Source organism: Leptodactylus fuscus, chromosome 3 (genome assembly GCF_031893055.1).
Source record: "Leptodactylus fuscus isolate aLepFus1 chromosome 3, aLepFus1.hap2, whole genome shotgun sequence".
NCBI lineage: Eukaryota > Metazoa > Chordata > Amphibia > Anura > Leptodactylidae > Leptodactylus > Leptodactylus fuscus.
In genome coordinates, this window is record NC_134267.1 from 231,828,260 (window position 1) to 231,843,481 (window position 15,222).

General features: G+C 43.2%; 1 protein-coding gene across 1 annotated transcript in view; it reads left to right on the forward strand.

The window, feature by feature from the left end:
- Positions 1-1,289: 1,289 nt before the first annotated feature.
- The window catches only part of PAQR8 (progestin and adipoQ receptor family member 8), a 37,756-nt gene continuing 23,823 nt past the window's right edge, over positions 1,290-15,222 (forward strand). Inside the window, exon 1 of the mRNA XM_075269314.1 lies at positions 1,290-1,388. The gene's annotated coding sequence lies outside the window, so the exon portion shown is untranslated. The remainder of the gene's footprint in view (positions 1,389-15,222) is intronic.

A 15,222-nucleotide genomic window follows, 5' to 3' on the forward strand; every position in this document is an offset into this window, starting at 1 on the left:
CCTGCACACAGTATTATGTCCCATAGTAGCCCCCACATCAGTATTATCCCCCATAGTGGCCCCTGCACACAGTATTATGCCCCCTAGTGGCTCCAGAACACAGTATTATCCCCATAGTGGCCCCTGCACACAGTATTATGCCCCATAGTGACCCCTGCACACAGTTTTATACCCCATAGTGGCCACTGCACACAGTTTTATCCCCCCATAGTGGCTCCTGCACATAGTATTAGTCCCGTAGTGACCCCTGCACACAGTATTATACCCCATAGTGGCCCCTGCACACACTATTACGCTCCATAGTGGCCCCTGCACACAGTATTATGCCCCCTAGTGGCTCCAGAACACAGTATTATCCCCCATAGTGGCCCCAGAACACATTATTATGCCCCCTAGTAGCCCCTGCGCACAGGGCATAATACTGGCAGTGGTGTGATAAACTATGCTACTTGTGTACAGTGTGCTGCTCAATGTCCCAGTGATGCTGTGAGAAACTTGTGGATTGTGTTATGCTGTATCTGATATACTTTGTGTACTTGTATACAGTATACGGCTATATGTAGCGGTGTTGTGAGTAAGTTGTGGATTGTGTTACGCTGTATCTTGTGATGCTGTGTGTTAGTTGTATACAGTATACGGCTGTATATAGCGGTGTTGTGATGCTGTGTGTTAGTTGTATACAGTATACGGCTGTATGTAGCGGTGTTGTGATGCTGTGTGTTAGTTGTATACAGTATACGGCTGTATGTAGCGGTGTTGTGATGTTGTGTGTAAGTTGTATACAGTATACAGCTGTATGTAAAAGTGTTGTGATGCTTTGAGGAAGTTGTGGATTGTGTTACGCTGTATCTGGTGTGCTGTGTGTCAGTTGTATACAGTATACAGCTGTATGTAGCGGTGTTGTGATGCTGTGTGTTAGTTGTATACGGCTGTATGTAGCGGTGTTGTGAGGAAGTTGTGGATTGTGTTACGCTGTATCTGGTGTGCTGTGTGTTAGTTGTATACGGCTGTATGTAGCGGTGTTGTGAGGAAGTTGTGGATTGTGTTACGCTGTATCTGGTGTGCTGTGTGTTAGTTGTATACGGCTGTATGTAGCGGTGTTGTGATGCTGTGTGTTAGTTGTATATGGCTGTATGTAGCGGTGTTGTGATGCTGTGTGTTAGTTGTATACGGCTGTATGTAGCGGTGTTGTGAGGAAGTTGTGGATTGTGTTACGCTGTATCTGGTGCTCTGTGATCCGCCGCTGCCTTCTCCCGCCTCCTCTTGTGTCTCACTTCTCATAAACACACCCTGTTTGTGATCTCCTTCTGGCTGAACATTCAGCCTCTCTGCTTATCCCAATCTGACAGCCCTGGAGGCTCAGCCTGGACCCGCCGCTACCGCACAAGGTACTGTACCAGGTACTGTACCCCCCTCGCACTCTGTCCGCCTCAGCAGCTTATTGTTATTCTCCTCCATTTCCTTGATACTTGTGTTACATCCAAGCGCGGCAGCAGCTGCCCCAAGACACTTGTTGTGTTCATGTCACCCTCTACATCATTGCGTGTTTGTTACTCTGTGTGCTCACAGCTGCTGCAGAACATCTTTGCACAGTCATCGATTTGGTGATCAGCTGATTTGATCTGAAGATGTTCTGGGGCAGCTGTGGTCCTGTTATTGCCGTTACATAATACTTTATATTGTTGTTATTTTGGGGGAACTCCACCCAAAATTGAAAGTTTAGTTTTCTAGGAAATCTGCATCTTCTAGCCAGAGACGGGGATTGTCACTTGGGGAGGGGGGCTCTTCTAGGAATTCTTGGACCAGATGTCCGCTATATAGTTTCCTGCACGGTTTCCCCAGGGTGCTAGACAGTCTTGAAGACATTGCCTGACCCTGCTGAACCGGTAAGTGGGAGAGGGGGACCCCAATACTACTGCGGGTGAGGATGGTGGACTACAAGTCCCAGATAGCTTATACCCCACCTGTCATAACACTCATCACATAGGGTAAAATGTCATCCACGGCTAAGTATATCTCATCCATTGCAGATCTCTCCATGATCACGATCTTACCCCCCCCCCCCCCCCCCCCGATATTCTTATAGACAGATGATATCATATATTATATGATTTAGTATCAGGGTTAACCCATTGCATCTGGGATTCCACATGTTGCATTATTGTTGCAGCAATTAGTGATACGCTTTACAGCATAGTCATGGCCATAGGCAGCAATAGACCGGAGCCGACTAATTGAGGTCCATGGGAAAGTTTTCTAGACATTCTGTGTTGGGAGGAGATGAGATGTAATGATGGATCCGTGGTGTTATCTATAGAGGTGTTATCTTCTATTGTAATCCTACTTGTGATGTAAGTGAGGTGACTGTTGGAAAAACAGGTTATTTTAAGGTGACACTTTCCCTTTAAGACATAATCAAGTTTCCTTAGGGGTGTTTCTAGACAGTTTAGTGGTCAAGGAGGAATCAAATCTCCCAAGTGTTGGGCTGGACATACCTGGAGTTGTGGTGCTACATGGATGGCTATGACCACTGATGATAACTCTTTCATCTCATATCTTTAGTATTTATAGCAGTTATAATGGGATCAAGCCTCCCCTGTAATCCTTCACTCGCAGGTGCAGGGCAGGGGGTGTCTGGGAGTCAGTCAGGATTAGGAAAACATGACCACTTTCTTAGAAAAGCTGAGTTACAGCTGAGGTACATTGATTTAGGACTTCAGACAATTGTATTATAATTTTACTAGTACAGTCACTGTGTACCAGTGGCGTAACTAGGAATGGTGGGGCCCCGTGGCGAACTTTTGACATGCCCCCCCCCCCCAACCAACACCGACGCCGAAGACCTCGACCGACCCCCTCCTACGCATTCCTGCGCGCTCTATTATGCCCCATAGTGGCCTCTGCACACAGTATTATGTCCCATAGTGGCCTCTGCACACAGTATTATGCCCCATAGTGGCCCCTGCACACAGTATTATGCCCCATAGTGGACCCTGCACACAGTATTATCCCCATAGTGGCCCTTCACACAGTATTATCCCCCATAGTGGCCCCTGTACACAGTATTATGCCCCATAGTGGCCCCTGCACACAGTATTATGCCCCATAGTGGCCCCTGCACACAGTATTATGCCCCATAGTGGCCCCTGCACACAGTATTATGCCCCATAGTGGCCCCTGTACACAGTATTATGCCCCATAGTGGCCCCTGAACACAGTATTATATCCCATAGTGGCCCTGGATCCTGTGTTACATCCTGTATTATACTCCAGAGCTGCGCTCACTATTCTGCTGGTACAGTCACTGTGTACATACATTACATTACTGATCCTGTACTGATCCTGAGTTACATCCTGTATTATATTCCAGAGCTGCACTCACTATTCTGCTGGTGCAGTCACTGTGTACATACATTACATTTCTTATCCTGTACTGATCCTGAGTTACATCCTGTATTATATTCCAGAGCTGCGCTCACTATTCTGCTGGTGCAGTCACTGTGTACATACATTACATTACTTATCCTGTATTATACTCCAGAGCTGCGCTCACTATTCTGCTGGTACAGTCACTGTGTACATACATTACATTACTTATCCTGTATTATACTCCAGAGCTGCGCTCACTATTCTGCTGGTACAGTCACTGTGTACATACATTACATTACTGATCCTGTACTGATCCTGAGTTACATCCTGTATTATATTCCAGAGCTGCACTCACTATTCTGCTGGTGCAGTCACTGTGTACATACATTACATTACTTATCCTGAGTTACATCCTGTATTATATTCCAGAGCTGCGCTCACTATTCTGCTGGTGCAGTCACTGTGTACATACATTACATTTCTTATCCTGTACTGATCCTGAGTTACATCCTGTATTATATTCCAGAGCTGCACTCACTATTCTGCTGGTACAGTCACTGTGTACATACATTACATTACTTATCCTGTATTATACTCCAGAGCTGCGCTCACTATTCTGCTGGTACAGTCACTGTGTACATACATTACATTACTTATCCTGTATTATACTCCAGAGCTGCGCTCACTATTCTGCTGGTGCAGTCACTGTGTACATACATTACATTACTTATCCTGTACTGATCCTGAGTTACATCCTGTATTATACTCCAGAGCTGCACTCACTATTCTGCTGGTACAGTCACTGTGTACATACATTACATTACTTATCCTGTATTATACTCCAGAGCTGCGCTCACTATTCTGCTGGTACAGTCACTGTGTACATACATTACATTACTTATCCTGTATTATACTCCAGAGCTGCGCTCACTATTCTGCTGGTGTAGTCACTGTGTACATACATTACATTACTTATCCTGTACTGATCCTGAGTTACATCCTGTATTATACTCCAGAGCTGCACTCACTATTCTGCTGGTACAGTCACTGTGTACATATATTACATTACTTATCCTGTACTGATCCTGAGTTACATCCTGTATTATACTCCAGAGCTGCGCTCACTATTCTGCTGGTGCAGTCACTGTGTACATACATTACATTACTTATCCTGTACTGATCCTGAGTTACATCCTGTATTATACTCCAGAGCTGCAGTCACTATTCTGCTGGTACAGTCACTGTGTACATACATTACATTACTTATCCTGTACTGATCCTGAGTTACATCCTGTATTATACTCCAGAGCTGCAGTCACTATTCTGCTGGTGCAGTCACTGTGTACATACATTACATTACTTATCCTGTATTATACTCCAGAGCTGCGCTCACTATTCTGCTGGTGCAGTCACTGTGTACATACATTACATTACTTATCCTGTATTATACTCCAGAGCTGCGCTCACTATTCTGCTGGTACAGTCACTGTGTACATACATTACATTACTTATCCTGTGTTGACCACCTCAATAATCTTTGTGTAGATACTGAACAAGCAGGGAATGCTGGAAGAGTTCAGCTATAAAACCTATTATATATAGCTGTGGAGTACTGTATAATACAGGCTGTGTGTAGTGTACTTACAGCGAGCTGTTTCTATACTGTTTCTATACGTAAGCTATGGTGTGTATAACCCTTTAAGATGACATTTTTTCTCTTAGAATCTTGAACAGGTTTGGTAGATTTCGGCTGTATGTGGAGCCTGTGCTATGCAGGAGTGTGTACAGACTCCTACTCCTCAGGGAATTACTAGAATTCCATATCATCCTTCAGATTTCCAGGATCAGATCTTATTACACCTTCTTATCCAAACACAGACTCCTCACAAGTGCGCTGATACGGTATGATGTGTGCCAGGACCAGACCTGTAGATATCCTGAATATGGATTAGTATCCCCTGATACCATAGAGCTATGGTTGTGGTCAGTGGCGTAACTAGGAATGGCGGGGCCCAGTGGCGAACTTTTGACATGGGGCCCCCCCCCCATCCCAACTGACGCCGAAGACCTCGACCGACCCCCTCCTCCGCACTCTATTATGTCCCTTACTTGCCCCTGCACACAGTATTAACCCCAATAGTGTCCCCTGCACACACAGTATTAACCCCAATAGTGTCCCCTGTACACAGTATTATGTTCCTCTGTGGACACCCATAAACAATTATTATACTCTGGGGTCTTTTCAGACCCCAGAGTATAATAATCGGAGACCCGGGAAATAAAAACATAAAAAAAACAAAACACTGTTGCTTCTTACCTGTTCCCCGGCTCCTGTGCTGTGCTGTCCTCCTCTCGCGTCCTTCGTTAATGACGTCGGACGTCACATGACCCGGGAAGCATGCCGGGTTCATGTGACGTCAGAGACGTCAGACAGCAGTAGGACGGAGGCCTGGCAGGATCGCAGAGAGGTAAGTAACAGTTTTTTATGTTCCCTTACCTCTCCGGTCCGCCGATCATTATACTCGGGGGTCTGCAAAGACCCCCGAGTATAATGATAGCCCTTGTGGGGCCCGCGGTGTCACTTGCCGATCCCGGCCCAGCCAGGATCGGCAAGTGAATGGGGCCCGTAACTGCCTATTGAAAAAAAACCGCAGCGGTAGCGGCTGTCACCGGGCCCCCTAATGGCCCGGGCCCTGTGGCAGCTGCTACTGCTGCTACCACGGTAGTTACGCCACTGGTTGTGGTACTGATGGGGTTAAAGGGCAGTAAGGAGCATTCACCTGATATACAGTTTGACACATTGGCTGTAAAACCTGAGGATTGAGATATAAGATAAGGTTGTGTAGTCAGTTTGGAGACTGCTTCTTGGACAAGACCTTAAAAGTGGACACTTACCCAGTGATCCTGACACCCTAGGAGGCAGCAGTGAGTACATACAATACTCAAATAATACTACCATAGAATGCACAAATAATACTTACCTACATCACTTTCAAACTACCTGGTTCTAGGCGCTTCTATATAGCAACCACATAATACTTACATAGCGTGCACAAATAATGCTTCAATACAGTACCTTTATGATACACTGCACAAATAATACTGTAATACTGACATATGCTACCCACATAATACTACTACCCTACAATGAACAACTTATACTATCATATAGTATCAACATAATAGTAAGTAATACACAAATAATAGTACCATACAGCATCAGCATAACATGTACAAATTATACTGTCTGACAGTATCCACTTACTGACATGCTATGCACAAATAATACTCCCAAACAGTACCAACATAGTAACATGTAGAAATACAGTACCTGTAAAATATTGCCATGCAGTACACAAATAATACTCCCATATAATACCAACATTATACTATGCACAAATAATACTGTCATATAGTACCTATACAATACTGTCATGCAATGAATAAATAATACTCCTATACAACATAAATCTATGCACAAGGAATAGTGCTGTATGGTACCAATAAAACACTGCCATGCAATGCTCAAATAATACTCATACTGAATCAACATAATACCATGCACAAATATTATTGTCATCCATTACCCACATAATAGTGCCATGCAATGCACAAATGCTACTCCCATATAGTACCAATATAATACTACACACAAATAGTATTGTCATACAGTACCCATAAAATATTACCATAGGGTACCAACATAATACTAAACGCAAATAATACTGTCATATAGAACCTATAAAATACTGCCATGCAATACACAAATAACACTCCTAGACAGTACCAACCTAATACTATGCACAAATAATACTGCCATAGAGTACCAACATAATACTACCATGTTATACACAAATATTGCCCATTTTCCCTTCTTCCCAGACCCTCTACTTTGCTGCCAACCCTGATGACAATTTGTGTATTACTGTATAATAAGAGCAGGAACAATATTTCCTTAGCATAGTCCCTCAGGGGCGGGGCATGACACAGAGAGTGGCTCTTTGCTCCACCCCCTTGGGCCTTGCATTAGGCATAACATCCTTTAGTATGTGACTGCAGATTATTGTACTTTGTAAGTATAGATCAAATACTATACAAATATTCTCTAAAGATACTGATGGCGGATTTAAGTTGTGTGCCCTATATGGGACAATGTTGATAATATCTGTATAGCGATGTGAACATGATGGCGGTATATAAGTAGGTTCAATAATCTGTGCTTCTCTAGCTGGAGTTTGTACCTTTAATACACTCTAGAATTTAAAGGGATCATTCTGAAATGTGCGGAAACTAGCCATAAGTGTCCCTGTGGGGTCAATAGACGTCAGGGAGGCCCAGGATTCCCCTCTGTGTACAGTACAAGTCTTACCTGAACCTCACTTCAAACACGGCTTCCCCTGTCAGCCGCCGCCAGTCACATTAGCAAATACTCGTCCCCGCTACTAATTAACTCAAGTCCCTTTCTAGCTCCTCCATAATATCCACCTTTGAAGTGACAAGTATGACGTTGCTGTGACAACTCGGGCCTAGCGAGACATAGCCGAAAGGCTTTGATATCGGGCACTATAAGTATAGTATATGGGGCGTAGGCGGAGGGGGGTATGTTCTGTATCCGATGGAGGAAACGCCACGGAGGATTAACCTACATCTGTCACCAAATATGGTTTTTGTATAAATCATGGAGAATTATGTAATAAATATATATTGCTCCATATGACGGTATGTATTAGAGGTTCACGTATGGAAGTTAGCTGTTTCCGATGAATGCCCATAGCTGGGCTCTGATAGGACCTGCTGAGCAAAAGGGATCGTCATTGATCAAAGTCTTAAACTCAACCTCAGAGATAGACACACCCCATAGGCTGAATCAGAGATAAGCACACCACATAGACTCATTCGGGGATAGAAACGCCACCTTAGACTCGCTCCATAGACTCATTCGGGGATAGAAACGCCACCTTAGACTCGCCCCATAGACTCGGGGATAGAAACGCCACCTTAGACACACCCATAGAATCATTCAGAGATAAGCACACCCCATAGACTTATTCGGGGATAGAAACGCCACCTTAGACACACCCCATAGATTCATTCGGGGATAAGCACACCCCATAGACTCATTTGGGGATAGAAACGCCACCTTAGACTCACCCCATAGATTCATTCAGAGATAGAAACGCCACCTTAGACACACCCATAGACTCATTCAGAGATAAGCACACCCCATAGACTCATTCGGGGATAGAAAAAACACCTTAGACACACCCCATAGACTCATTTGGGGATAGAAACGCCACCTTAGACTCATTCAGAGATAGACACACCCCATAGACTCATTCGGGGATAGAAATGCCACCTTAGACTCGCCCCATAGACTCATTCGGAGATAAAAAAAAAACACCTTAGACACACCCCATAGACTCATTCGGGGATAGAAATGCCACCTTAGACACACCCATAGACTCATTCGGGGATAGAAACTCCACCTTAGACACACCCCATAGACTCATTCGGGAATAAGCACATCCCATAGACTCATTCGGGGATAGAAAAACCACCTTAGACACATCCCATAGACTCATTCGGAGATAGAAACGCTACGTTAGACACACCCCATAGACTCATTCGGGGATAGAAACGCCATCTTAGACACCCCATAGACTCATTCAGAGATAAGCACATCCCATAGACTCATTCGGGGATAGAAAACCACCTTAGACTCACCCCATAGGCTAATTCGGGGATAGAAATGCCACCTCAGACACACCCCATAGACTCATTCGGGGATAGAAACACCACCTTAGACACACCCATAGACTCATTAAGAGATAATCACACCCCATAGACTCTTTCGGGGATAGAAACGCCACCTTAGACTCGCCCCATAGACTCATTCGGGGATAGAAACGCCACCTTAGACTCGCCCCATAGACTCATTTGGGGATAGAAACGCCACCTTAGACTCATTCAGAGATAGACACACCCCATAGACTCTTTCCATCCTAAAGGTGTTCAAAGTAATAACTTAAATCATGTTGGATCCATTGGATAGATCATAAATGTCTGATCTTTGGTGGTCCTACCTTTGACGTCCCTATCTATCAGGGGAATGGGGGTCTCATGACTTCAATGGTATCTGAGACAGGTAAGAGGAGACATCAGGTAAAGCATCTATGCTATGAGACTTAGAGGAGAAATCAAGTCCCTAAGGGTCCCGCAGGAGGATACATGGTCACCCTTCCCAAAGTCATATCCCCCTTTCAGCCTTCCCATGAAATACTAAGTGAAGGCGGACATGGCTTTGGAAGATTTTAAAAAAATTCATGATGTAAATGTTGGTGAAGGTGATCTGTATTCTGTATTTGCGAGGTATTTGCTCCCTTCTGGTCCTCAGCGGAGTCATGTGACCTGCAATTAGACCCTCCAATTGACAGAGTCTTATTCATGGGCAGTGAGTTTCCCTTGACTCCCAATATGTAAATGAGTTCTTTGGAGCAATGAAGGCGTTGCCTTTTACCTTTTTTGGAGCAATGGCCACGCCCTTGTTGCTATGTTTGGATTGGCCCTACATAATGTCTTGTATATTTAGTCTGGACAATGTGTTTACTACAGTTTCGGTCACTTTGCTCGTGAGGGTCCGTCCATATCCTTTGCAAGTGGGAGTCCTCAGGAGCAAGACTTGCAATGTGGAGTACCCCTTTAAGGTAATAGAAATACAGAAAGTTTTATATGGTAAAATTGTAGTTAAATTCATACCAATCCGTCTGTCTAATCCCGATCGGCCTACTAAATATTCAGGGTGGCACGGGGACAACATTTTGCATATTATGGCAGCTGGACGAGCGTGTCCCATCAGTCCGCCGGCTCATTAGGGATGTCAGACTTTAACAAGGAACATATTTGTAGAAGGCAATTCTGGGAACTGTTATTGAGCAAAACCGTCTGCAGAAGAAGTAATGAAGAAAATAGTAATTAAAGGGGTTGTAAACAACAAATCCTAAAAGGCTGAGCTAGGAAGTGACAGTCCGCCAGCAAGACTAAAAATCATCACTTAAAGAAGTAGTCGCACCGTCGCTGGCAGACATTTAGGTTCCCTGAAAAGCCAATATGTAATTGCTTTTGGCGGTCTATAGGGGGCAATATGGAGTCTGAGGAGAGCATGACTAATCTTACTAAAGATCTAACTATTGGGGTCTGTGATCTGGTGAAGATCCGAGCTGTAAAGATGTCGCGTACATTAAGATTTACCGCTATAGGTTCGATGGAAAATGGGGTTGAGCGATGGGGATTGGGAAGGATCAGATCATGATCGGTGATCGAGCAAATTTCACAATCGGGATCGGCTTGAAAATGATCGAAAATCGGATTTTAAAAACGATCCTAAAATCTCAAGATCGGCTCAACCCTAATGGAAAATGTAGACAAGGACCAAAATAAATTCAAAGCAAACCCAAAATGAATTAAGACCCCCGACTCTTAAAAACACAAGCCCACATTGTTCAGACACAAAACTATACCCCTAATTCATTCATTCATTCATGAAAATCCTAAAAAAAAATTATTTAGACCCCAGATATGACTTCGAAAATGAATTCAGACCCCAAACCAGATCCCTATAATAAATTCAGACCCCAGACCAGAACTGGATCAGACCCCAGACCAGACCTCTAAAATGAATTCAAATCTGGACCTGATCCTTAAACTCAATCTATACCCCAGACTACACTTCTAAATGACTGTAGACCAAATTTCTAAAAATGAATTTAGACCCCAGACCTGACTTCTAAAATTAATTGAGACCCCAATGTAGATCGCTAAAAGCAATTTACATCCCAAACTGGTTCCCTAAGATTAATTCAGATCCCAGAAACCATGGTTGAAATTCATTTAGACCCCAAAGCAGATCCTTAAAATTCATTCGGACCCTACAACAGATCTCTTCAATGTAATCTAGACCCCAGACTAGACCTATTTAGGCCTGGACCAGATCCCTAAACTCAATTTAGAGCCCAGACTAGATCTCGAAAATTAATTCAGATTCCAAATGAGATCACTAACATCAATTTATACCCCAGACTACACTTCTAAATTAATCAAGACTCAAAAAATATTCATTTAGACCCCAAACCCAACTCCAAAAATGAATTGAAACCCCAAACTAGATCATTAAAATCAACTTAGACTCCCAAACTGGATCCTTAAAGAGATCCTATCATTCAGATGACATTTTTTCTAAGTACCACGTCGGAAAGGCTATTCTTCTCCTACCTTTTGTTGTCTTCTCCATGCCGCCGTTCGCCTACAATCCCGGTTCTTGTCGGTATGTAAATTAGCTCTCTCGCAGCACTGGGGGCGTCCCCATTGCTGCGAGAGAACTCTCTCCAGCGCCGCCTTCTCTTCTTCAGCAGCATCATCTTCAGCCTCTTGTTCCGGCAGTGGCTTGGAACTTCTAAGGGCTCCGGCCTTGGGCAGAGCAGACTGCGCATGCCCATAGGCCACGAGAAAATGGCCGCTTGCTTAGTATTGTAAGCGGCCATTTTCTCGGGGCCTGTGGGCAAGCACAGTCTGCTCGAGGCCTAGAAATAAGAAGACACCACCGGAAGAAGAGAATGAAGAGGCTGTTCCTGATGAAGATGGAGGCGGTGCTGGAGAGAGTTCTCTTGCAGCATTGGGGCCACCCCCAGTGCTGTCTGAGTGCTGGGGCCCGCCCCCAGTGCTGCGAGAGAGCTAGTTTACATACTGACAAGAACCGGGATTGTAGGCGAGCGGCGGCACGGAGAAGACAATGAAAGGTAGTAGACGAATAGCCTTTCTTAAGGCTATTCCGACGTGGTACTTAGAAAAAATGTCTGAATGATAGGATCCCTTTAAAATGAATTCAGATCCTGGAACAGATCTCAAAACAAATCAAACTCATTCAGACCTACACTAGATCCCTAAAATGAATGCATGGATGGACACTAGAGCCCTAAACTCAATTTAGACTACAGACTAGATCTCTTAATTTAATTCAGACCCCAGATGATACTAAAATAAACTTAGACCCCAGACCACACTTCTAAATTAATCCAGACTCCAAACCGGACTTCTAAAAATTTAATTTAGAACTCAAACTAAATCATTAAAATCAATTTAGATCCCGTACTAGATCCCTAAAATTAATTCAGACCCCCGGAGTAGACCACTATAATTTAATTTAGACCACCGACCACACTTCTAAATTAATTCAGGCCTACATCAGATCTCTAAAATTAATTTAGAATCCTGACCAGACTTCTAAATTTAAATCGGACCCCAAACCAAATCTTTAAAATGAATCCGACCCAGACCATACCCATAGGCAAATTTGTACCTACTGCACCCCTTGTCTTTTCATACATAGGCGCATACAAATCCTATTGCTGACCCATGTCAGGACCTTGTGTTTCGGACAGGGTGGTAGCTTCACTCCTAACAATAGACCTATATCTATGACAGCAGATCTGAAGGGTTTGGTCTGACCATTTAAGGGTAACCTACGAGATTAATACATGATTGGGGACAAACACCAATGGCTGCCATTACAGCACCAAGGGGGACTATCACATGCTGACATTTGGTTAAAAGATCCCCTTGCAGTTTTTCCCCTCTTTCCTAATATGTGTCAGTCTTAACTGTAGTCCTGACATTCTATTTATGAATGTAAATAAATTCCGGACAAGCACTTTTTTTAATCAAAACTTGATGTTCTTCAGTGAGCGGTCTGGCATCTGCACCAGTGTCTATAGGGACTCCTTATGTGAACGGCTTCCCTACTGAGTAGATGACTAACATTATATGACTGTCATATCGGGTAACAGGAGTGAGGTTACAATATCATTCCCTGTTATAATCAAATACTATTTCTATAAACAATTATAGAAAAAAAACTCTTTTGTCACTAAAATATCCACAAAACGACAGACTGCCTCAGGGAGGCCATAAATGGGAACAGGGGCAAAACAAGGTCCGTGGAGTCCTCTGTACAAAACGTGTGGCTGCCTGGATCCTCCTTTCAAAATCTAAAACGTACCCTAAAAATACCACCATACAGTGCTTTCATAATACAATTGTCATACAATGTTTTCATAATACCATCATACCGTGTCTTCATAATACCACCATACAGTGCCTTCATAATACCGCCATACAGTGCCTCATGATACTGTCATGCAATGTTTTCATAATACCGTCATACAGTGTCTTCATAATACAGCTATACAGTGTCAATATAAAACCGCCATGCAGTGCCTTCATAATACTGTCATGCAATGTTTTCATAATACCGCCATACAGTGCTTTCATAATACTGTCATGCAATATTTTCATAATACCGTCATACAGTGTCTTCATAATACCGCTATACAGTGTCAACATAAAATCGCCATGCAGTGCCTTCATAATACTGTCATGCAATGTTTTCATAATACCGTCATACAGTGTCTTCATATTACCGCCATACAGTGTCTTCATAATACCGCCATACAGTGCTTTCATAATACTGTCATGCAATATTTTCATAATACCGCTATACAGTGTCAACATAAAACCGCCATGCAGTGCCTTCATAATACTGTCATGCAATGTTTTCATAATACCGCCATACAGTGTCTTCATAATACCGCCATACAGTGTCTTCATAATACCACCATACAGTGTCTTCATAATACCGCCATACAGTGCCTTCATAATACCGCCATACGATGTTTTCATAATACCAACATACAATGCCTTTATAATAGCGCCATACAGTGTCTTCATAATACTGACATACAGGGCCTTCATAATACCATCATATAATGCCTTTATAACACCACCATACAATGCCTTCCCACTATACAGTGTCTTCACAACACTACTATACAGGGCCTTCTTAATACTACCATATTGTGCCTTCATAATGCTACCATACAACGTCTTCATAATTTTATCATATAGTATAAAGAACTGTACCATGTAATGGTGCTACCATGAGACAAATAGCAGTCCCATACAAAACCTACATAATAACGTCATAGAGTATTTATAAATATTACTAAACAGTGTAATTTTGTACCAAATAAAAATCTCATATTACGACAATATAATTGTGTCATAGGGATAAATAACTGTGACCATATATCCAGTATATCCACCAGTGCTGACTCCACTTATCGAGCACTAACTGTGACCATATATCCAGTATATCCACCAGTATTGACTCTCGAGCACTAGTACTAATAATATTGGTGAACATATACGGTATGTGCCGGTATTTACTGAATTTTGGTAAAACTGTGTCCTCACACTGGAGGACTGGACATGCTTTGTACATTAGTCCATTGATTTAAGTCAGAGCTGTGTAATACTTCAATTCACCTCTGGGGTTGCTGCAGGGAAAATGGATACTTGCTGTTAGATTCTTCATGACACGGGTCCAAGCTGTGGGACAACCTGAGCTATTTCAGTGATTCTAATGAATAGGGGCGGGGTTGTGACAACACGTTTGACATGTGTGACTTTCTATGTAAATTTTGATATAAATTTAGAAACCTGTAGCACGGGAATAAGGACCAGATATTGTAGGATGAGGATTAATCTAGTATTTTGGGTGGTGGCAGCAGACAATGGACGATCCTCCTTCATCTCTGCTTTGACAGGAGATGACATATAATTATCCAGCTAATGAGTCCCCGGAGAACAGATGAAGAACGTGTCCTCGGAACGCTATGCATCAATTCAGATGTCGCAGTATATCTTATGTCATCAAGGCCCAGGAGTAACACACAGGGGGAGATCTATGAAAATGGGGATTTTAACATGGGCGGAGGGTGCGCCTCGTTCACACCTTCTCCT